The sequence below is a fragment of the Gorilla gorilla genome, chromosome 19 (assembly GCF_029281585.2).
Source record: "Gorilla gorilla gorilla isolate KB3781 chromosome 19, NHGRI_mGorGor1-v2.1_pri, whole genome shotgun sequence".
NCBI classification, from domain to species: Eukaryota; Metazoa; Chordata; class Mammalia; order Primates; family Hominidae; genus Gorilla; species Gorilla gorilla.
Window position 1 is genome coordinate 99155701 of NC_073243.2, and position 22920 is coordinate 99178620.

Here is a 22920-nt window from a genome sequence, read left to right on the forward strand (position 1 = left end):
CTCTGTGCTTTTGAGTATTTATACAAAAAGTTCTTACCCAGTTCAGTGTTGTGAAGCATTTCCCCTATGTTTTCTTCTAGCAGTTTCATAGTTTTGGGTCTTAAATAGAATATTTAATCAATTTAGAGTTGAACTTTGTATATGGTTAAAAATAAGGGTTAACTTTTATTCTTCTGCATACAGATACCTAATTTTCTGAACACCATTTACTGAAGATACTGTCCTTTTGCTAGTGTGTGTTGTTGACATTTTTGTTGAAAATCTGTTGGCTGTAGATGCATGGATTTATTTCTGAGCCCTCTATTGTGTCCTGTTGGTCTGTTTCCGTTTTGACACTAATACCATGCTGTTTTGGTAGCATGATGTCTCCAGCTTTTGTTGGCTAGGTAAAGTGATATCTCCAGCTTTGTCTCCTCTCTCTCTCTCTTTTTTTTTTTTTCAAAATTGCTTTGGCTATTCAGTGTCTTTTGTGATTCCATATTAAGATTTTGCTTTCTATTTTTATGATTGTTTTCTCTGTGTCTGTGAAGAATATCATTGATATTTTCATGGAGATTATATTGAATTTGTAGATTGCTTTGGGTAGTATGGACATTTTAACAATATAATTCTTCTGATCCATGAATACAGAATATCTTTCCATTTATCTATATTTTCTTCAATTACTTTTATCAATGTTTTATAGTTTTCATTGTAGTCATCTTTTACCTCCTTGGTTAAATCTACATCAAGGTTTTTTTTTTTAGTAGCTATTGTGAATTATATTGCTTATTGCTTTCTTTTTAAATATTTCGCTATTAGCATATAGAAATGTTACTAATTTTTATATCTTGTTGTTGCATTCTATAACTTTACTGAATTTGTTTATTAGTTCTGTTTTGGTGGAGTCTTTAGTGTGTTCTGTATATAAGATCATCTCATCTGCAAACAGGGGCTATTTGTCTTCCTCTTTTCCAATTTGCCCGTCTTTCATTTTTTTTTTTTTTATTGTTTAATTTCTCTGGCTACGACTTCCAGTACTGTGCTAAATACAATTGGTGAAAGTGGGTATCCTTGTCTTGTTCCAGTTCTTAGCAAAAACGGTTTCAGCTTTTTGTCATTTAGCGTAATGCTAGCTGGCCTTTATTGTGTTGAGGTAAGTACTGTTTTTACCTAATTTGTTGATAGTTTTTGTCATGAAAGGATACAGAGTTCTGTGAAATGCTTTTTCTGCCTCTATGGAAATGATGATATGGTTTCCCTCATCTTTCTGCTAATGTGATGTATAACATTTATTAATATGTATATTTTAATCCATCCTTTCATCCCTGTGATAAACCCCAGCTGACCACGGTGAAAGATCTTCCTAATGTGCTGTTGAATTCTGTTTGGTGATATTTTGAGAATTTTTACATGTATGCTTGTCAGGGATATCAACTTGTGGTTTTCTTTTTGTTGTCTTTGGGTCCTTATGTGGTTTTGGTATCGGGGTAAGATAGCCTTGTAGAATTTTTGGAAATATTACTTATTCTTCAATTTTCTGGAAAAGTTTCAGAAGAATTGGTCTGAATTGTTCTTTAAAGTTTAGGTAGAATTCAACAGTGAAGTCCTCAGTAGCTGGGCTTTTCTTTTATAGGAGAAATTTTACTATTGATTCAAATTCCTTACTACTTGTTGGTCTGTTCAGATTTTCTGTTTCTTCATAATTCAATTTTGACAGATTGTATGTGTGCAGGAATTCATCTGTTTCTTCTAGGTTATTCCATTTTTTGGGTATAACTTCACAATTGTCTCTCATGATCCTTTGTCCTATGATATTGGTTGTAATTTCTCCTTTTATCTCTGATTTTATTTGTTTGTGTCTTATCTCTTTTTCTGCTAGTTAATATAACTACCGATTTGTCCATTTTACTTTTTTTTAAACCTACTTTTAATTTCTTCAGCTGTAATCCAGATAAGCAATGCCTGGGAGTGCCTCAGTGGTCTAAGTTGCAGGATTTTGTGTCTGCAGCAGTGCTGCCTTGCTGGAGGCAGGGTCTTCCTGCTGGTTTTTAGGCTGAATGTACATGCATATGATGAGTTTCCTGTCCGGAGTCAACTTCCCTGCTGTGCAAGATTGCCTTCTTTGGGGAGGTAAGGTGCCATGTGGGCTCTGTTGCCAGAATCACTGAAGTTCAGCTAGGCCTAGGCTCAGAACATCTGCATTCATGGTTCTTCATTCACATGCATGAGTCGGGTAGTGGAGCCTTGAGGATGGAGAGCTGCAGTGGCTTTTGGCCCTCACAGCAGCCTGCATTCTATCAGTGGTTTCAGTTTCAAAATAAGGCCATGCCATAGCAGTTTGGGTCACGGTGGTGCAGAGTGCAAGATGTAGGCTTCTACCCTGTAGCAATGTAGCCCTGTGAACTGCAGCCAGCTCACTAAACTGAGCTCAGCGCCTGTGGGATTCTCCTGTAGCAAGGGATGCAGATGTCTGCCACAGCAATGGGGAATTCTAGGGGCCTGATGCCTATACTCTTCTGCAGGAGAAGCTCCTCCTGGCCTTGAGCCCCTCCCAGCAGGGAAGATTAAAGTGGCGGAGGCAGGATTCTTTCCCCTCCTCTCTATGCCACCATCCTGGCTTTTCTTGCCTCACAGGGTCAACACTCCCTTGTCCTCTAGGACTTTCCTTCAGACAATCTAGTTGAAATGTAGTTGTTTATTCAATGGTGGTTTTTACAATTTATTTGTTTTTTGGTGGAAGGAAAAGAGCCAGACACCTCTTATCAGTCATGTTGCTGACATCACTCTTCTAATTATATTTAAAATAAGTTCAAGTACCTAGATTATATGTAATAAAGATATATGATTCACAAATGGTCAAGTATACTAAGTAGTCAGGAAAAAAAATATATGTAGAAATAGATAGAGATATATTGATATATATATATATATATTATATATAGTGATTTATGTTTTGACTTTCTGGTACCTGTAATTTAATGCATTAAAAGTATTGACCTTTTAATATTGATGTCATCCCATTAGAGATGATTGCCTGAACAGGTTATAGTGAAGCTTTAAAAAATAATTTAGTTAAAAATTATCACAAAAATAAGTTAAATGTCTACACAGAGAAACTGCTTTCAAGGCCTGCATTTGAACTTTATTCTGCAGCATTTGCTTTAATACAAAATTGAACAAGTTCAGACCAACTAGAGCAGGTGTTGTTAGAATGATTTAATCAAATCATATATGGAATAATCTAATACAAATTATTTTCATCTTTACATTGCAAGGTAACCGAGACATATTCTATTTAATTGCTAAATAGTTGGCATATTGTTTCTATACAATTTTTATTCATTTATGATTCATACCCCCTACAAACAGGGACAAAATTTGAGGTAGGTTTCAGTGTCTTATAACTGAAGTCTGGAACATGGTCTGTAATAGCATATGATTTGTTTGTCCCACAATTGCATTGTTTTAGGCAATTTTGTAACTAATTAAGATCAAGTATTTTCAATTCAATATACATTTTTCTATTATATACACACTGTTTTCATATACTGTATATACTATGCTATATATATACTATATACATTGTAACATATACATAAAACACTCTATATATACACACATTATATACTATGCTATATATACATATACTACAGTTGACTTTATATTTTTAATATACATTTTTTCTACAGTATACATCTTTCTACTATATTTTATATTTGTTTTTCCCCAGATTAATACATATATTACTGACCCAGCAATTCCACAAGTTTTATTGAATTAATGTAATTTTAACATACTTCAAATGATACACATTTTAATAACATCTGTAATTCATTTGTTGCCTGCTGTGTTCAGATGTTTATTATATACATATTCTAATCTCAGAAAAATGTAACAGTATCACATTTCAGAAATAAGAAAGTTGTATCTTAAAAAGATTAAATAATTTTATTTAGTTCGTTCACTTAATAAGAAAAATGACCTGGGATGCAGATATCCTATCTTAGTAAATACCAATTAAATGCTTTGTCAATTACTTAGAATATTTGTACAAATATATTGACAACCATTAAAATTATGTTTCTGAAAGAATATAGGACATATTTTACATCTAATTTTAAATTTGGATTCTATGTTGTTTCACACTACCTGTAATATCAACCAAATTGCATGTGATGTGTACGTACTCAACATTTATTCAGCAAATATTTACAGGTTGTCTACTAATTCCAGATATTGTGATAAGAGTTGGAGATACAGTTGCATATATGTAGAAACACTTATACACAGATGTAGAAGTAGAGACACAGGTGCTGTTCAGCGAAAGAATCTATCATCAGAATGAACAGAAAACCTATGGAATGGGAGAAAATTTTTGCAATCTATCCATCCAATAAAGGTCTAATATCCAGAATCTACAAGGAACATAAACAAATTTCCAAAAATAAACCAAACAACCCCATCAAAAATCAGGCAAAGGACACAAACAGACACTTTCAAAAGAAGGCATTTATGCAACCAACAAACATGTGAAAAAAAGCTCAACATCACTGATCATTAGGGAAATGCAAATCAAAACCACAATGAGATATCATCTCACACCAGCCAGAATGGCAATTATTAAAAAGTCAAGAAACAGCAGATGTTGTCGAGGCTGTGGATAAATAGGAACACTTTTCCACTGTTAGTGGAAGTGTAAATTAGTTCAACCATTGTGGAAGACAGTGTGGTGATTCCTTGAGAATCTAGAAGCAGAAATACCATTTAACCCAGCAATCCCATTACTGGGTATACACCCAAAGGAATATAAATCATTCTATTATGAAGATACATGCATGCATACATATATTGCTGCATTATTCACAATAGCAAAGACATGGAATCAACCCAAATGCCCATCAATGATAGACTAGATAAAGAAAATGTGGCACAGAATACTCTGCAGCCATAAAAGGGAATGAGATAATCTCCTTTGCAGGGACATGGATGGAGCTGGAAACCATTATCCTCAGCAAACTAACACAGAAACAGACAACCAAATACCACATGTTCTCACTTATAAGTAGGAGCTCAACAATGGGAACACATGAACACTGGGAGGGGAACAACATGCACCAGGGCTTGTTGTGGGTGCAGGGGGAGGGAAAGCTCAGGATAAATAGCCAATGCATGCAAGGCTTAATACCTAGGTGATGGGTTGATGGGTGCAGCAAACCACCATGGCACACATTTACCTATGTGACAAACTTGCACGTCCTGCACATGTATCCCAGAACTTAAAATAAAATAAAATATAGGGAAAAAAAGAGATATAGGTGCTGTTAAGGCAGATGCAAAGGATATATACACACCTTTTATTTCTAAACTGAGCACATAACCTTACTCCTTACACTTGTTTCTTCTATAGGCGTTCCATTATTGATAAATAGTAACAGCCTTTCAGTTGCTTGGCTCACTTTGGCCTCATTTTTTTGGACTCGTATGGACTTTGGACTCATATGAGTCACTTTGGCCTCATTTTTTTCTCTTCAAACCTCACAATCTGTCTTCCAGTTAAATTTCTTGGCAGCATAATACTTTCAAAATATGTTCAGAAATTCAGCCACTTCTAATCAGCCAGTCGTCACTACCCTATTCAATGTTGCCACTATTTCTTACTTGAAAAATTGAAATAACTTTGTCACTGTCTTCCTGTTTTAACTCCACCACCCTTAACCTCATCCACTGCCTGCGCAGCTTGAATAATTCTATAAAATATACATCAGGTCTGTCAGTTCAGAATGTGTAGTGACCTTCCAGTTTACTCAGAGTGAAGTCCCTATTATTGTAGTAATCCCTGTCCTTCCCCTTTCTAGTGTAATCTTACCTCTGCTATCATTCCCTCATCTAATTCCAGCCATGGTTGTCCCCTCATTTCTTTCCACTGACTTCTAAGCAGTACTGTGTTTTTCAGGGTCTTTGCACTGCAAGTCCCCTTGCCTGGAGAAGCCTTCCTCAGATACCTGTATATAATGAATATTTCACTTCTCTCAAGTCTTTGCTCAGAAGAACCTTCTCAGTTGTGCCAGTGCACTCTGGGTTATTTAAATTTAAAATTATACTCCACACCTACTGCCCTTTCTGTTGCCTTTTTCCATTTCATCCTAGTACTTATAACTATGTAACATATTATATATTTTAAAGTTTTGGGTTTAGCATATGTCTCTCCGTTACAGAATGTAAGCTACTTGAGGGCAGGGATGTTTTCTTTTTAATTCTGTTCAGTTTTCACAGCACTTCAAAGGATGTCACTCTCTAATTTAGCTATGAAAAAGTACTTATTGATTGATTGATTGATTGATTGATTGAAAAAACATATGTAAAGCTATACTTATAATGATATGTAATATTTTTATATTCATAAATGATTTCAAATTTTTACATCAGTTGAAAATAAATACTGAGTGTATGAAAACTGAATAGAAAAGGAATGATGTGAATAGTTTCTTTAAAACACACAAATCATTCAGGAACTTTTTGTAATGTCAAACAATGTGACATTAAATGAGCTAGAGAAAAAAAATCTACTCCAACAAAATTTGGGTTTGCTATACCATATAGGATTTTTCATGTCAGAAATTTATTTTTAAAAAGTGTGAACATTTATTAAGCTATAAATACATCAATCTAAATCAGTGCTGATTGACAGAAGTACCTCGCTTTTGAAGTAAGCCAAACAATTTAAAATCTTTGACTATGGAAAGCAAGTTACACATCTGCAGACTTTTTCTATCTAAAATCATATTCTAAGTTAAAAGTAATTGAATTAATTAAATCATTGCATCTTTATGAAATATATTTCCATTTACCCTAATTTTAAATATAACATGTTACCTACATCCTAATGAATTAAGCCTTTGCGTTTGTATCTGTACTTGTCAGTGGATAATGAATGTGTACCCCGAGGCTGTCTGTAGTAATAAATGCTCCTTATTTACAAACTATGTTGTCTCCAGAAATGTTAAACAGTCTTTCAGAATTGCATGTCACAGTGACCAGCTTTTCAGTTATAAACTCTCATTTTTACAAGATCATAACTCAAAGGAAGTACTTGCACCTGTCCGAACTGCCATACAGGTGACAGCTGATTAGCCCATTTCTAGTGCAAGGTAGTTAATGTTCTTGTAAAACCCCCAACGTGACATGAGCCTACTCATGTCTATCAGGCAGTGCTTAAAGTGGACTGACAGATGATGGGCTGAGGGAGTCAGCATTTTGAAGACGAGTGTTTCCTTAATATTTATTAGCCTTTATTCCTGAATTTAGACTGTGAAAAGGTGGACTAGAGAGTGTTTTAGCTCAGAAACAAGATACAACTTTTCAATGACAATACAAACTAGATTAAATAAAATGAGAATTCTGTAAAGGGTCAATCCACGGACACTTCTGGAGTGGGTCAAGGGGTGGCCCCCCAAAAATATATGTCCACATCCTGGCCCTTGGAAAACTGTGAGTGTGAATTTCTATGAGAAAATGGTCTTTGTAAATGCAATTAAGGGTCTTAAAATGAGATCTTTTGTATTATTTGAGTAAACCCTCAATCCAATGACAACTCCCCTTACAAGAGAAAGAAGACACAGACAATGAAGAGGAGGAGGCAGCGTGACTGCAGAGTTTTGAGGGATGCAGCCAGGGAAGTCGAGGAGTGCCGGGAGCCACCGCGAGTTGGGAGAGGTAGGCAGAATCCTCCCCTAGAGCCTTCAGAGGGAGCACAGCCCCACCAAAACCTTGATTTGGGGACTTATGGTTTTCAGAACTCTGAGATAATAAATTTGTCATATTAAGCTACCTAGTGTGTAACAATTTGTGGTGGCAGCCCTAGGAAATAATACACTGTTCCAGAAACCCAGCTCTGCTTGAATTAAACAGGAAAGGGATTTCGTGATAAAAGGTACAAGGAGCTCACTGAATAACTGAAATGGCTGGAGAACCACTCTGATAAATAAGCATTTATCCAGAGAGGCTAAGTAGCCACGTCTTCTGCTCTAATCACTACACAGAATCTTCCAGAGAGAAGGTGATCTAGCCAATATCCCACACACAATCATCAACAGACACTGGACATAGCCTCTGGCACAGTGACCATTGTGGCCCTCAGAAAATGCTGCAGCAGCTACTGCGTTTCTAGCTCAAATGTATAAGGTGAGGAATTCTTCCCAGGCAGTATCAAACTAATAAAAAATGAGGTCACTGCTTTTAATCATAATATTGAGTCTTTTTAGAAACCATATGAATTAATCTATTTTTCCACATTATGATAAATCATAGCTAGGTAATAATCCATTACAATTAAATCTCTGAGAATATTAACCCAGTAATTCTTGTAAATGATGTCAGTTTCAAACCCTTTTTAGATCTGAAATTAAAACTAGTTCAATTTGAAATGTGTAAATCTAGTTAAGACTGCTTTCTATATTGTCACACATCATCATTTATTATAAAAAATGAAATGAAAAACTCCGCTGAATTTGTTTATGTAGCAATCTCTAGAGATAAATAGGAGAGTGCATGTTTTGTATCATATTTTAAATTACATTACTATCCTATTAGTTATGGTTTTAGCTTATATTGGTATTTTTGCAAGAAAAGAAAAAAGACCTGAAGGCAAGACATGATTAAGACTGGGTACTTTATAATATGTCGAAAGTATATTGAGAAGACTCTCAATCACTAAAGAAATATATCAATTTTGCATTATAATTTATAAAAAAGAATTTATTAAACTATGACAGGAAATTATGAAAACTAAAGTAACCTGTATAATTGGATTGATGCCATATTAACAATCAGAATATCTAAGATCTTGTTAGTTTCATCATTACTGTGTTTAGTCATAGGCCAATTGCAAAATCTTTTTGCATATTTTAGGAAAAAGGGGAAATAATGTTCATTTCCTAATATTCTTATAAGAATCACATACTACTCATGCATCCTTTCTTCCTATCTTCCTTCATTTTTTTCATGAACTATGTATTGTATCAATGTAACTGCAATTGGAAATATGTGTATGAATAACTATCAACAATTATTCCAAGCTCATGGGGGCAGCCATGTAAAACATTGTAAAAACATTTGCAACAGAATGGAGATAAATTAGGATATGCTTAGCTGGTCCAAAAAGCCAAAAGATACATAGATCCAAAGCATGAGAGGTTGAAATGTAAATTCTCCTTTTCTATACACAATGCGGCCAAATGATTTTCAGACTTCCTATAATTGTATCACTAGAATTAATCACAGTCTTTCTTTTGAGAAAAATATAATGCAGTGTTAGGGTGGATTTTTCATAATGCTTTATTATTGCGCTCTTTCATCCTTAAAATATTAGGAGCAATGAGATAATGTTTCTCCATAAATTTTTATTCAAAACCTGTTCAGGTGAATAACTAAGGCTGTCGTCAACAATGTGTGTGTTTGCCTCATGAGGAAGAGACCAAGACTTTACCAGCATAGACTTACGCTGCTTTCCTGAGGTCAGGAGTCCAACAGCAACAACTACCTCTTCCTAGGACTGTAAAACATGTCTTACTTAAAGACAATAAATGACTGAAAACAGGATAATCATTAAAGAAATATTAAGGCCACTTTTTAGCCTAGGCCAACAATTCTATTTCTACTCTATTTCTTAGTTAAACTTTGGTGATATTATCCAATTTTTTAAAGTAGATTTTGTACAATCAATTCAAATGGCAATATTAAGTATGCAAATTATATTATCAAATGAGTTTTTTGTCAGATTACTAGGAAAAAATTTAAGTTGGTAATAATAATTAAAATAATTAAGTCAAATATTCCACCCTTTTAACTTTGGCTTTTCTTCAATCTCAGCCACAAACTTTCATGTAATATAGGTGGAGCCAAGCAATTTCGTTAGTTATATCTTCATGTTCTCCTACTGGCAGCTGTAAAATTCTTTTAGCACTTCTCCAGCTAAATTAATTCACTCTGCAGTCTGCCACATACCTACTGTTTTTAAGAAACATTTTTCATTAGAATATGTAAGATTACCATGACACTGAACCCATTTAAGCAAAATTTTTAAAACCACCAGCAAAACATCAGCCTCTGAAGTAATTGTCTGAATAAAAATGATGTTTCTGGAACCCACTAAAGATTTCAATACAGATCTCTATTCCTAAATTGTCATGTGTATTAAAACAACTTATTTATGTTTAGAGGAAGGTGAGCAAACAGAGAAAATACAGGTAAAAAGGAAAAAAAAAAAAGTCTGCTTGTTATTCACTTCAGCAGTATTAGCCAAGAATCTACAAACTGGCAAAATAAATGAAGCTAAGAGTAATCTCCCACTATCTGAATAATTCTCTTTCTTCAAGTGACATTGAAGACATGCCTATACCCAAATGATTTCGATGCACGGTAAGTGTGCCAGTGTTCAGGCATTACTTCAGTCTCTTTTCTTCCCTTGGAGAATGTCTGATGAAAACTCCTGATTTCTGTTAACCACTTGAAAGCTTAGCTTCTGTCATTTCAGAGCTGAATTGAGTGCAGGTCTGTCTAATGACATATCTTCCACTTGTGTCAGCACGTCACACATTTACGAGCACATTTCCAAGGAGAATGTATTCCCTTCTTAATTATTCTAACATCCTATTTCCAGGTATATCAAGCTACTTACCTTATATTGCCATAGTGAGATATACCAGGGAGTCTACTAAAAACTATCCACTTTTCAACACCATTTCCAGTGTCTTTCTGCCCGGGATGCATGTTTCTATATGTTCAACACTTAGCCCAAAACTTGACAATGGCTTATCCTCCAATTCTTTTCCTCCCACCTGTTACCCCAGATGTTAATTTAAATTCTTCCTCAGGATATATGAAAACCCTGTTTGGGGCCCACAATGCCTTTGTGTTTATTTTGTATTTGTTTCTAACTTAATCAAAATGCTGCCATGATACCTAAAATGCTCAACACTGATCTTCATTTCATTCTCTCAAATCTTTCCAAAAGATTTTTTTCTTGTTTTGTTTTTTATAGAAACGAAGTTTTGCCACATTGGCCAGGCTGGTCTCAAACTCCTGGCCTCAAGCAATCCACCCACCTCAGCCTCCCAAATTGCTGGGATTACAAGCGTGAGTCACTGCACTTGGCTCTTTCTAAAAGCTTTTAAGTGTCGTCTTTGGGGGTAATCATTTTAAATTGCTTTAACCAATTTTCTTTCTGACTCCTTTATTGGAACTTCATAGACCCTAATCATCCCTCCAGATATATTGACACTAGTTATACCATCTAATTCTTTGTTCTGTATTTGATATCATTTAGGAACAAGTACATCAGATTTTCCTTTTATCATAGGTCTAAGGTGGCTTCCATAAGCTAGAAAATTATATTAGAAAAATGCATCTTATTTTATCCATGTAGTGTTTTTAATTTTTTTAATTTCTTCTATTCTGAATATAGGACTAACACGTTTTTAAAACCAAGCCAATATCGCTCCATTTCTGTCAATAATATTGATTCCTAGTAAAAATATGTTTAAACATAAACATTTTCATTTCCTTTGTGACATTTGGCTATTTATATTCCATTAATATATTTTTCTCAACTCAATATAAATCCAAGAAGTTTGATTGTTCAGGGTAAAAGAGTTATAGGATGACAGTAATAATGGTATGTGGGAGTAAAGAAAAGAGAGGTATCTGTGAGGAATTGATGATTTTTGAGATTCAAGTGTGTTAAGTGTATTTAAATGTTGCAAAAGATCTGAATGATGAAGAATTGTGTGAGCCTACAGAAGTCATGATGTAATTAAAGGCCTAATATTCTCGAGAAGAAAGCATAGATGAAGGATTAGTAGCTGAGCAGTGGAACTCTGTGTAAAATGATAGAGGAGGAAATAAGAAAGAGCGAAAATGAAGGATTCTTTTATGTTAACTAATTGGAATAAATTGGAATAAAGGAAGTACTTGTCCAATTATTTAGATTTTTACCTGTGAAAGAGAGGGACAGAGAGAGAGAGAGTGAGGAAGAAAGAGAGAGAGTGAGAGAGTGAGGAAGAAAGAGAGAGAGTGAGAGAGTGAGAAAGAGAGAGAAAAAGAGAGGAGAGCAAAATCTACTGATGTCAGGAATGAAAAATGGAGCATCACTGCGGATAATTCCAATATTAATAGGATAATGAGAAAATATTATAAACAACTTTGTGGCAAAACAAAAGCAGATAACAAAAGTGGACAAATGTCCTAAAATCACAACTTGCCAAAACTGAGAATAGAAGAAATGAAAAATTTGAATAGCTATCTATTATTGAACTTTTATTAAGCCTTTATTTCAAAATATATTCCAGGCCCGTAAAGCTTCCCTAGTGAACTCTACCAAACATTTGAGAAGGTAATAATGCCCATCTTTCACAAATATTCTCAGTGATTCATAAAAGAAGAAAGAGTTCTAAATTCATTATGTGAGGCATTAAGTACTGCAGCACCAAAACCATACGTATATATTTTAAAAATGAAAGCCACAGCATATTGACACATAATTTCATAACAAAATATTAGCAAGCAAACTCAAAAAATACCATGGAGAGAAATTTTTAAAATATTTAAATAAATACAAAGTATGGAATAATAATGGTAGGAAGATTCCTTATTACATAATTTGTCCTCAAATTTATATATGAACCAGTACAGTACAATTCAATGGATAAGTGTTTCCAACAAATTGCTGATAAAACAAGTTTTTGGTATATATATTTATATATACAAAATAAACCTATCCTCTGACACAAACCATACACCTAGAATTAAAATTAAAAAAAAGAACTTATAGAAAATGCAAGGCTAAATTTTCATGACATTAAAATGGGAAAAAATTTACTTGTAACAAAAAAGCATTAAGGATGCTAAGGAAGGGTAGTATAAGTGGGGAAGTGGAGATGGTTATCCCATTACACCACATGTTCTCACTCATAAGTGGAAATTGAACAATGAGAACACTTGGACACAGGGCGGGGAATATCACACACCAGGGCCTGTCATGGGGTGGGGAATGGGGGAGGGATAGCATTAGGATAAATACCTACTGTAAATGATGAGTTAATGGGTGCAGCAAACCAACATGGCACATGTATACATATGTAACAAACCTGCACGTTGTGCACATGTACCCTAGAACCTAATGTATAATTAAAAAAAGAAAGATGCAAGCATATGTTCATTGCAGCACTGTTCACAATAGCAAATACATGGAATCAACCTATATGCTGATCAATGGTAGACTGGATAAAGAAAATGTAGTACATATACACCATGGAATACTATGCAACAATAACAAATAATGAGATTATTTTTCTTACAGCAACGTGGAAGGAGATGGAGGCCATTATCCTAAGTGAATAAAAGGGGAACAGAAAACCAAATACCGCATGTTTTCACTTATAAGTGAAAGCTAAATACTGAGTACATATGTATGCTAGTTCATTCTCATGGTGCTATGAAAAAATACCTGAGACTGGGTAATTTATAAAGAAAAGAGGTTTAATTGACTCACAGTTCCCCATGGCTTGGCAGGCCTCAGGAAATTATGGAAGAAAGCACCTATTTAGAGAGTGGCAGAAGAGAATGGCTGCAAGCAGGAGAAATGCCAGATACTTATAAAACCATCAGATCTCATTAGACTCACTCATTAACACAAGAACAGCATGGGGAAAACTATGCCCATGATTCAGTTGCCTCCACCTTGTCCCACCCTTGACACATGGGATTATGGGAAATACAATTCAAGGTTATATTTGGGTGGGGACACAGACCCAAACCATATCAGTATGGACACAACAAAGGGAATAAGAGTCACTGGGGACTATTCGACAGAGGAAGGTAGAAGAAGGGTGAGGATAGAAAAACTACCTATTGGGTAATATGCTTATTACCTGACTGATAAAATAATCTGTACAACAAGCTGCTGCAACATGTAATTTATCTATCTATTTAAGAAACCTGAACATGGACCCCTGAACCTAACATAGAAGTTAAAAAATAGCAAAAATAAAAATGTGTTGTTTATACTCACATAATTGTGAATTCTCAAATTTCCTTCTGTTAATATTTTCAAACATAATTTAAATTTATAATTAAATTCAATTTGATCAAAGAACATACTTTATGATTTCAATCATATTAAATGTATGATTTCTTTTATGTCAAGCCTAATTTTACTCTGAAGAATGTTCCACCTATGAATGACAAGAATAAGTATTTTGCTACTGTTTGGTGATTTCTCTATGCATGCCTATCAAATCTAGTTGGTTATTAGTGTTATTTAAGTCTATTTCCCTGTTGATTATTTCTCCATCTATTATTAAAAGTGGGATATATTGTCTGTTCTCATGCACTATAAAGAAATACCTAGGACTGGGTTATTTATAAAGAGTAGAGACTTAATTGGATCATGATTCCACATGCCATAGAGGAAGCATGATAACTTTGGGCTGACCTCAGAAAACCTTCAATCATAGTGGAAGGTGAATGAGAAGTAGCCATGTCTTCCATGGTTGAAACAGGAGGAAGAGAGGGGGAGGTGCTACACACTTTTAATCAACCATATCTATTGAGAACTCACTTAATATCATGAGAACAGAACCAAGGGGTATGGTTTTAAACCATTCAAAACTGCCCTCATGACCTAATCACCTTCCGCCAGGCCCCACCTCCACACTGAGGATTACAATTGGACATGAAATTTGAATAGGGGCACAGATAGAAAACACATTATTTCACTCCAGCCCCTCCCAAATCTCAGGTTCTTCTCACATTGCAAAATATAATCACATCTTCCCAACAGCCCCCACAAAGTCTTAACTCATTCCAGCATTAACTCAAAAGTCCACCATCCAAAGTCTCATTTGAGACAAGGCAAGTCCCTTCCACCTATGAGCCTGTAAAATAAAAAACAAGTTAGTTACTTCCAAGATACAATGTAAATATAGGTATTGGGTAAATACTACTATTCTGAAAGGAAAAAATTGGTGAAAAAAAAGGTTCTACAGGCCTCATGCAAGTCAGAAACCCAGCAGGGCAAGCATTAAATCTTAAAGCTACCAAATAATCTCCCTTGACTCCATGTTTCACATCCAGGGCACACTGATACAATGGGTGGGCTCCCAAGCCCTTGTGCAGCTTTGCCCTGAGACTTTCCAAGGTAACAGCCCCTGTGGCTACTTTCATTGGCTGGTGTTGAGTGCCTGTGGTGCCTGTGGCTTTTCTAGGCTCACAGTCCAAGCTGGTGGATCTGTCATTCTTGGGTCTGGAGGATGATGGCCCTCTTCCCACAGATCCATTAGGCAGTGCTCCAGTGGAAATTCTGTGTGGGGGCTCCAAATCCACATTTCCCCTCCATACTGCCCCAGTAAGAGTTCTCTATGAGAGCTCCACCCCTGTGGCAAGCTTCTGCCTTGACATCCAGGCTTTTCCATAGGCAGAGGATCCGAAGTCTCAACTCTTGCACTTTGTGTACTTGCAGGCTTAACAGCTTGTGGAAGCTGTCAAGGCTTATGGCTTGCATCCTCTGAAGTAGCAGCCCCAGCTGTACTTTGGATCCTGTTAGCTATGGATAGTGCTGGCATGACTCAGATGCCGGCATCAGTGTCCCAAGGCTGTGGAGGGTAGCAGAGGCCTAGGTCTGGCCCACCAAACCATATTTTCCTCCTAGCCCCTGGGCCTGTGATGAGAGGGGCTGCTGTGGAGGTCTCTGAAATGCGTTAGAGGCCTCTCTATTGTCTTGGACGTTAGCATTTGCCTTCCTTTTAGTTATACAAATTTCTGCAGCATGCTTGAATTTCTTCCCCCATAATGGGTTTTTCTTTTGTACCACATGGCCAGGTTGCCACAAATTTTTCAAACTTTTATGCTTTACTTCTCTTTCAAATATAAGTTTCAGTTTCAGGTCATTTACTTGTTCACATATATGAGCATAGGCTATTAGAAGCAGCCTGGTCATTTCTTGAAAATGTTGCTGCTTAGAAATTTCATCTGCTAGATACCTTAAGTCATCATTCTCAAGTTCAAAGTTCCACAGATCCCTAGGGCAGGAGCACAATGCAGCCAATTGCTTTGCTAAGTAACAAAAGTGACTTTTGTTCCAGTTTCCAATAAGTTCCTCATTTCCACCAGAGACCTTGCTAGCCTAGTCTTTACTGTCCATGTCACTACCAGCATTTTGGTCATAACAATTTAACAAGTCTCTAGGAAGTTCCAAATTTTTTCATTATCTTCCTGTCTACTTCTGAGTCCTCCACACTCTTCCATCCTCTGCCCATCATTGAGTTCCAAAGCTGCTTCCACATATTCAGGTATCTTTTAGCAATGCCCCACTCCTCGGTATTAATTTTCTGTTTTAGTTTGTTATCTCACTGCTGTTAAAAAAATGTCTGAGACTGGATAATTTATAAAGAAAAGAAGTTTAAATTGAGTCACAGTTCCACAGGCCATGCGGGAAGTATGACACTTTCTGGGGAGTCCTTAGGAAACTTTCAATCATATTGGAAGGCAAAGAAGAATAAGATATGTATTACATGGCCAGAGCAGGAGAAAGAGAGGGAGCAGGGAGGTGCTACATATTATTAAGCAACAAGATCTCTTGAGACCTCACTCAATATCCAGATAATAGCACTCAGGGGAATGGTTTTAAACCATTAGAAGCTGTCACATGATTCAATCACCTCCCACAAGGCCCCTCCTCCAACATTTACGATTATAATTGAACATGAGATTTGGGTGAGGACACAGATCCAAACCACATCATCAGGTATTGGCATCTTCAACTTTTTTTTAATTGCATCTTTGGCTCTTTGATTGTGTCAGTTGTTTGTTTTATGTATTTTTGAGTTCTTTTGTTAGCTGCAAACATGTCTATAGTTGGTATATCCTCCTGATTTTTTTACGTTTTATGAATATGAAATATTTATATTTTCCAATAGTAACATATTTTATATGAAAATATATTTCTTCTGATATTACTATAGCCAGTATAGCTTCTTTATGGATGTTGATTGCATTGTATACTTTTTTATCTTTTTACTTTACTAAATTAAAGACACTATGTATATGTCATTGAAACTAAAGTGTGTCTTTTGCAGACAGCAAATAGTTGAATCTTATTATTTTGCAACAAATCTGGTAATCTCTGCTTTTGTTTTGATTAACTAATTAACAATCATTGTTTCTATTCATAGGGTTAGTTTTATATCTGTTATTTTGACATATATCTTATCTCTTATGTCATTTTCTTCATTTGTCCTCTATTACCTTATTTTATATTAATTGGATACATTTTAGTGTAACATTTTAATGCTCTTCATTTCTTAGTGGTTGCTCTAGAGCAACGTATTTACAATACGTAATTTATCAGAATCCAAAATCAGATTTATAGTGACTTCTTAGTAAATATGAAAATTGTATTCCTATATAGAAAATTGTATTCCTATATAGAAAATTGTATTCCTGTATATACTCCACACACTTTATGTGTTAATATTTTTATACACATTATACTATGTAGTTTTAAAAATCTGACAATGTGTTTTAATAACTCACTTTATGTACACATAGCATCATTAATAAGCATTATATTATATGCATATATATACACATACACGTGTGTGTGTGTATATATATATGTTTTCTTTTAAAAAGCATTGAGAAGGAAAGGGAATAATTCTAAATGTATAGAGATTATCATATCAAATTTCTTATTTAACCTTGTGGTTCCCTTCATATATTTCTGTGTATTCAAGTTATCATCTGGTGTCATTTTCCAATTTCAATACAGCTTCATTCCTAGCCGCCTCATGTAGCTATTGTCAAGTCTAATATATCACATTTCTATGTCACTCTCCAAACATTACAATGATGTACATATTGTTTTATCAAATGGCTTTTTAAATCATTAATAAAGGAGAATTAATATGCAATAATACTGTCTCATAAGAATACATAGGATTACACTTACTACCACTCTTTCTGAAGTGCTAGGGATTAGGACTTCAATCTATGAATTTGAGGGTGGGGGAAGTGACACCGAATCCCATCCATAATGCCCATATTAATCCAGGATCTCATAGAATGGAAGTCTCCTCTATGATTTGTACTGAGAGAGTGCACGCATGGTTTTGCTCAGTATTTCAGATGGCCAGATGAGTATAATTTCATTTTAAGCCTGGTTTCCAAGGAGTTGACCCTTGGTTAGTGTAGCTTAATTTTCAGTATTTATCTCAAGGTCATCTTTTGTCCCTTGTGCTTCTGCCCTATGTGGGTGGGTCTGTGTACAGCTTGGAGATTGGTATCACTCGTGCTCTATACTTTCCTCTGATTACTTGTGTGTGGGTGCAGCCCAGCATATGTGCACAGTCTTCTTGATCCACACATTTGAGTTAGCTCCTAGGAGGGTTCTTAAAACTTTCCCTTTCCCAGTTCTATCTCTTAAACTTCTGGCTGATCCATTTTGTTTGTACTTTTATAAATAATATGCATTTAGGATGTTTCTAAATTGATCTCAGCTCAAGGCTGTTGTACTGAGGTCAATTCAAGGAGGCAAACAAAAGTTTGAATTTTCAGTAGGTCCTGCTAAAATATAGTACGTCAATTTGAATGCCCTCTTCCCCAGACCCTTCAAAGCAGTTTAAAGTAACAGCAACTTCTCAAATAAATTATCTGAAAAACAGCAAAGCTCCATGTTATTCACATTGGAGTACTTACCCTTGATTTCACAGATCAGAAGAGTTGGCATCTCAAAGTCTGAACATTTGCTGCCACTTTCTATAGAAGACATACATTTTCTAGACCCTATTCTTGGTCTAGCTCATTGAATATCACGCATTGCATTTTAGCACCTAAGAAAACGAAAGGATATTATTTGAGAAACTGTGAAGTTTAGAGTATTTGATTTCTTACTCTAGTGAAAGAACTTGGTGGGGACAAAGTCATATATTCAGAGCTCCAGAAGACCCAAGGCAGGAAAAGCCACAGTGGTATTTCTGTGGATAAGGGTTGTTTAGTGACTATACTTTATGATATACAAAGATGAATGAAACTGTTCTTATTCCATCGAAATAAATTCTAATGTTATCTCTGGTTATAGAACAATGAATATGCCAGTAGCCACTGCTTATCACTGATCCCCAAATCTGATGACAAAATATAAAACTTTCCAAAACTATATTATAGCTGTGAGTTTATATTAGACCAAACTAGTGCTCAGAAAGGCTTCCCAAATTACTTGTAGACGTTCATGTAAAATTATTTCTGGTTTTTAGTTGGAGGGTCACCCCATGATTTCATGTTCTCACTCCTCAGACTTGGAGGCGATTCAATTAATTCAGCCCTTATGTGGAAGCCAAATTCTGTTAAAGAATGTCATATTTTCTCCCCTCTTCATATTAGACATTGCAATTTATATTGTGGAAAGCTCTGAGTATCTTACCTGTTTTATATTTGGAGACAAATAATTATTCTGAATGCATAGTTAATTTTTATGGCAACAAGAGTAATACTGGCCATGTACTTGTTTTTCGCCAACGTAACTCTTCTAATCGAATTCCAATTTATTTACCTATTAAAGGAACAAGAAACGTTTAGATCTTATTGAATGTATATATAGACAGGCCCTATGTGAGTCTCAATATTTAATGTTTCTGTTGCCTTGAGAAAATGGGGCTTTTCATGCCCCCATTATTTTATTACCAAATGTCAAATGACCAGCCATCTGCCATTTAGGTAACTGAAATGTGTGCATTTAGTTCTATGAGCAGCATTTTTATTAGAAATACTGTAATATTAAATGAAGGTTGCTTTTCAACAGAATAAATAAGCATTTCTATGCACTCTCTTCTAGACACTGATGGCTGGTTGTCTGTGGTCTATCAATGATCAGCAGAGTGAAGCCGAGAAAGCCAGCTCACTGTTAGAATGCTGTGGTGACAGCCAGATGTTTACTGTCCTCATGACTCCATTGTTTTTTGGGGGTTTTTTTGCTGTTTTGTTTTCTTTAAAGATAACCTTATAGGTTGCATGTAAATGGAGGACCAGCTCTCAAAGTCCCACCTGGTCATTTATGCCAAGGTCATTATAGACATTTCATTCATGTGGCAGTCCAAACTTCACTACAGGGAAAGTCTGTAATAGGCTTATGCTGTTGCTCCTTTGGCTGGCATCATAGGCAGGCAAGGGGACTATTCAAACTAAGATTCTTGAGAGCAAGTGGTGGACTATAAGTTTCGTGGTCATTACTGAACCATGATGCTGGAATTCAAACTCATGAATTTCTGCCTCCAACATGGACTCTGACCTTGAACTTGTAACTGACCTTGGCTAATGAAACATAAGCAAATATGTTATGAGTAAAAGCTTGGTAATACATTTCACCACTTACACCTTGGAACTTTTTTTTTTATGCTGATGGGATTTAATTTTTTTTTTTTTGAGACAGAATATCACTGTGCCATGCAAGCTGGAGTGCAGTGGCGTGATCAGGGCTCATGGCAGCCTCAACCTCCCAGGCTCAGGTGATCCTCCCACCTCAGCCTGCCAAGTAAGTGGAACTATAGGAGCATGCCACTATGCCTGGCTAATTTTTGCATTTTTTTGTAGAGACAGACAGGGTTTCGGTATATTGCTCAGTCTGGTCTGGAACTCTGGGATTAAGGGACCGCCTGCCTTAGACTCCCAAAGTGCTGGGATTATAGGCATGAGCCACGCACCAGACTGGATTTAAGTATTTTGAAAAGAAGCCCAAGGTGTCAAGATACCACAGGGAGGAACAGAGAAAGAAACAGAGAAAAAAAGAGAGAAGAGCATTGGGGGATGAGACAGAGAGAGAGAGAGAGAGAGAGAGAGAGAGAGAGAGAGAGAGAGAGAGAAATATCCCAGGCTTTCAGCCATCCTCACTAAGAAACAGGCTTATGAGTGAGGCCATCTTGCACGTCCAGCACAAGCCACTATCTAACTGCACCTGCATAAAAGACACAAAGTGAACCCAGCAAAAGAACCAATCTCCTAAAAACCATAAGAAATGAGAATAATAAAACTAATTTTATTTTTATCCATTAAACTTTGGAGTGGTTTGTTACACAGAAACAGACAACTGTAATGAGTGTTGCTCTTGAAACTTCAAGGTGCATTTAAAGTACCTGGGTATATTGATGAATTTAAAAATAGGACTCAGTGGTCTGGGGTCAGAGCCAGGGATTCTACATGCCCTACTAACTCCCACTGGATGCCAGCGATAGTGCTCTGCAGCCCACACTTTGAGTCACACAGTTCTACAGAATCAACACTTTATCTTCCCTGATTTTTTTCTCAAATCACTTCTAAGAATCTCTTTGTATTTAAACTTAAATAAATTCTCTTGTTTAAGGTTCTCTTTACCAAGGCAATGAGCATGGCAGATATGCCATTCCAGTAACATGTGCAGGCAAATATGCTGTTGAGTCTGTACATTTATGTAACCAATATTTTGGGGCCTGAAGGAATCAACTTTGGGGATATCTTTCCCTCGAATGGCTTTTTTTTTTTTTTTTTTTTTTTTTTTTTTTTTTTTTTTTTGAGATGGAGTCTTGCTCTGTCGCCCAGGCTGGAGCACAGTGGCGCGATCCCAGCTCACTGCAAGCTCTGCGTCCCGAGTTCAAGCCATTCTCCTGCCTCAGCCTGTCATGTAGCTGGGATTACAGGTGCGCACCACCACACCTGACTAATTTTTGCATTTTTAGTAGAGACGGGGCTTCACCATGTTGGCCAGGCTGGTTGCAATCTCTTTACCTCAAGTGATCCACTCACCTTGGCCTCCCAGAATGCTGGGATTACAGGTGTGATCCACCATGCCCGGCCTCCCTTGAATGTTCAAATATAATAGTTACATCTCTAATACTTAATCACCTAGGAATGTCCTCAGAAAAGGTCCATCCCTCTTGTGTTATTTCTTACAATCTTTTCTGCTGTTTAATTCTGCTATGTAATTGGCTCCAACAAATTTGGAATCTTTTTATGCTACTTCACTCTACACTGGGCAGTGCTTCTGCTGTTTTGCTTTCCTCCACATGCTGTTGTGCGTGCAAGAAAACTCTTATTGAAGTTTTGGATGAGCAGAATTCAGGGTACACTGCAATACAATCAACAACTTAAAACTGAAGGGTACACATTCGACTCACAGGTTTTTTTTGTTTGTTTTTTTGGCCCTTGCCTGCTTTAAGCCCTCAGTTACTGTCGTCTTCATTCTTCTTTCCTGCATAAGACGTTCATTAGTCTCCATCCCAACATTTCTTTCACTTTTCTCAGAAAATTAATTTTACTTTCCACCATTTGTACAAATCGGGATCTTGGTCTAAATGTGTTGATTCTAAACTTATGACTGTGTTCTGCTGAATCTGCTGTGGCTCAGCATTTAAAACAGTCCTGCATGTAGTGATAATAAAGCTGTGCCAATAGAATGCTGCCTTGAAAATTTTCACTTTGTTAGAACTACTGAAAATGTGCATTTTTAGGAATACTAAGTGGACTGATTGCAGGGTTTAAGGTGCGAGAAAGAGTCAAAGGAAAATATGCCTTCCTCTTCTATTTTGTTTCTAGACTCTGAATATCTTCCCAGACTATGACTTTTTCCTATGTACAGAATTTCTGTCTCCCTTACAATAATTGATCACTTGAAAATTTCTGCATTCATTTCTCCCTTATTTTTCCAAATCATTATTCTGTGATAATATTAAGGAGGAGTTTAATAAATTATTAGAGGAAGCCAGAATCATTGTATTCTAACTATTGCCTAATATTAAGCTTCATTTTTATTCCTAATAGCCAAATGAAAATTTTTAACCTGGTTTTGTTGACAGACTCTGCTACCTGTAACAGATACCTGATACATTAAAGGATGCTTTTGACAGTTCTCCTTCCAGGTCG

General features: G+C 36.0%; 1 long non-coding RNA gene across 1 annotated transcript; it reads right to left on the reverse strand.

The window, feature by feature from the left end:
• Window positions 1–14209: 14209 nt before the first annotated feature.
• On the reverse strand, window positions 14210–19576 carry LOC129528130 (uncharacterized). Its single transcript, XR_008673353.2, has 3 exons — window positions 19454–19576; window positions 18730–18863; window positions 14210–14912 (listed from the first exon to the last, which is right to left on the reverse strand). It is a non-coding gene; the product is annotated as an uncharacterized lncRNA (long non-coding RNA).
• Window positions 19577–22920: the final 3344 nt, after the last annotated feature.